Here is a 2,783-nt window from a genome sequence, read left to right as displayed (position 1 = left end):
TCCTACTGTTCGAGTTCAACTTACTTTGGACACTGCGGGAAAGCAAAGGGAGGGTAATATTTGAGGGTATGAGAGATGGTTGATTTAGTCAGGAAAGCTCATTACTATGCCATTATGTTTTGTATTTAGAAGCTTTCTTCTGAGAGAGTAAGGATCTTAATTTCAAATAGGAAGTAAGCTTTGCAATTCCCCTGTGAAGCTGGAAAGTTATATGAGAACCAACAGACATCTTTTAGAGAATGTTGGGATTATAATGCAAAGTAGTTAGGAGATCTGGGTTTGTGAATGTGTCTGCCACTGGCTAGTACTTTAGGTCCCTGCATTTTAGTATCCTTTTCAAAACCACAAATTATGGCCATGAAGATTAATAGAATAATATGTTTATATATATAATATACATAGAGGTTCTCTATAAATTATAAAAATAGTGTTTGTGTACAAGGCATTTTTTTTTTTGTAGTCAGCTATTTAAGTTCTTAAGACATTTAGAACATCAATTTATCAGGATAAATTCCATTCGTCAGGGCAAGCACAGATCGCAGGTAGCCCTGGAGCTGAGGAATAGCTTTGATTTTTGGTAAAATTTGTGAGTCCACAGCTTACTGATCAATCTTGTGACGCTCTATAATCTCATATTTCTCTTTTTCTGTGTCGAAGATCTCACCTTCCTGGTGTCTGGGCTTCTGAAGCTTCTTCTTGAAGTAAGCATCAGTAAGATGTTTTGGGATTTTTACATTGCTGATATCAATTTTGGTTGAGGTGGCAATGACAAATTTCTGGTGTGTTTTTCATAGAGGAACTCGTTGAGGACCAGAGGTCCAGTCACAAGTAACAAGCCACTAGCCAGCTGCTTCAGGAAAACCACCCTCTTGCCCCTGTGGCATCCAGTGAGGATGGTCAGAATGGTCCCTGGGGTGATGCTGGCTCGCAGTTTTCTACGTGCTGACAGAAGGGTTTTTTGCCATGGCCCAACAGCTTTCGAGACACATCTGCAGTAAGATAATATCTAGGCATTTTGCGAAGTTTAACCACCCGGGTACTGCAGTTCTTTTCACCACCAACTGGTTTGTAACAGTTGCAAGAACCTTCTCCTTTTTCTTTTTAACCTTGGATTTGTGGCTGAGTTCTTCCTCTTTACATGGCCTTTCTGGAATACATAGCAGATCGGGAATATCTGCCAATTCCTCTGACAAGGACAGGATTGCGGCTGCAATGAGTCTTTCTCTTCTGGGGATTTTTAGCCTTGAGGTTATCCTTTTTCACCTTGCCACCAGCATCAGCCTTCTTGGCTTCGAGTTTTTTCTCTTTAGTATCCGGCTTCTCAACCTTTTCACCCGCCATCTTGCAAGATGGGAAAGAGAGCAGTGTACAAGGTATTTTTACATTGTTATTGTCAGTAACCTCTTCCTTCTCTTCAGGAAAGTTGAGAGTGACAAGATGCCATCTGCAGGCATTCTTCTGCCCTGCCTCAGGCTATTTTCACCATATTGTTTCCCACCTTGGCACTCCCTTCCCCAAACCTCCTGCAAAGAGATAAAAGTACACTCCTCCCTCTGCAAGGTCAGCTAAAAGCCTTGTATCCCAATCATGATGATGGCAGCTACCATGGTTGTGATACATATCAGCTAAGCCTGGCTGAGGTAGGTATGCAACTGGCAACACAAGACAAAAGCTCTCTGAGCCTGGTAGGAAGCATACGTGATAGATAAACTCATTTTCTAATCACCATATACCTGCTTATCTATAAATAGTTGAATCCTGGGCAGTTACTCAATTCTTGCAATTCTCGTAATCTTGGTTTCCATCTGCTAAATTTGAAAGAATGGAACTGCCTTTCAGGACATTAAGGATTAAGTGAGAAAACATAGTGAAGTTTCTGCCATAGTTTTGATTACTTACTGGGCCATCAGTAGAAGGTGATTCCTGCCTCTATCCCATCCCCAATTCTTCTTCTTCCCTTTGGCAGCGGCCAAGAAGCTATCAGGATCCTCCATGACAGACTCCACCCACACAGAAACAGTACTCCCCAACTACCCCCACAAGAACAACACTTCCCCTAGAAAAAGTTTTCTGCTTTTCTTCCTATAAACTTCAAAGAGACTCATTTGAAAAGTCATCTTTTTTCATACTCTCTTGTATGTATCCTCTTGTGATCCAATGTAACTTTCCAATTGATTTCTTATTAGAATTATTATTGTGTTTTGCAAAACAGAATGGGGGGGAGAGAGAGCTAGAGAGAGCTTATGTACTTTTCCTTTACACTGTAGTATTTTGGTTTAAGTGTTTGTCTCAATCTAAGTTTCACATGAAACCAAGGCAAAGCTTTTCATCTGTAATTCATTCTTTTATAAGGATTTACAAACTTTTACAGTCAGTTTTGCTGTCGATTTGCATTTCTTTTACTTGGGTTCCCTAGTGGTTTTGCCAAATATACAATCAGTTATGTGATTCAGAGAGACATTCTTCCAGCAAACTCTGATAAAAGAGTAATGCTTATTGAAACTTCACATGAAAAATGAGTCACTTCAAAGAATAAGAATTTTTGGACTACATGAGACCTTAAAGATCACTTACTTCAACACTTTATTTTTAAACAACTACCATTATAGAATATTTTCAAATGCCATGGAGTTCTGCTAAGTGCACCAGATATATGATATGTTTAATTTCCATATTATCTACACTTAACAGAGGAAAAAAATGAAGATCTGTTTTCCAAGGTCAAGGGTTGGAGGAAGACCTAGAGACTGCTGATACTTAGCTTTGGTTCTTTACACTAAGCA

The 2,783-nt window shown here is 39.5% G+C and overlaps 1 pseudogene; it reads right to left on the bottom strand.

Annotated features, from left to right (window-relative positions):
* Nucleotides 1-471: 471 nt before the first annotated feature.
* LOC129460871 (large ribosomal subunit protein eL6-like) lies at nucleotides 472-1,461 on the bottom strand (annotated as a pseudogene).
* Between the last annotated feature and the right edge of the window lie 1,322 nt (nucleotides 1,462-2,783).

The sequence above is a fragment of the Symphalangus syndactylus genome, chromosome 13, assembly GCF_028878055.3.
Source record: "Symphalangus syndactylus isolate Jambi chromosome 13, NHGRI_mSymSyn1-v2.1_pri, whole genome shotgun sequence".
NCBI lineage: Eukaryota > Metazoa > Chordata > Mammalia > Primates > Hylobatidae > Symphalangus > Symphalangus syndactylus.
This window is presented reverse-complemented; position numbering and strand designations above follow the sequence as displayed.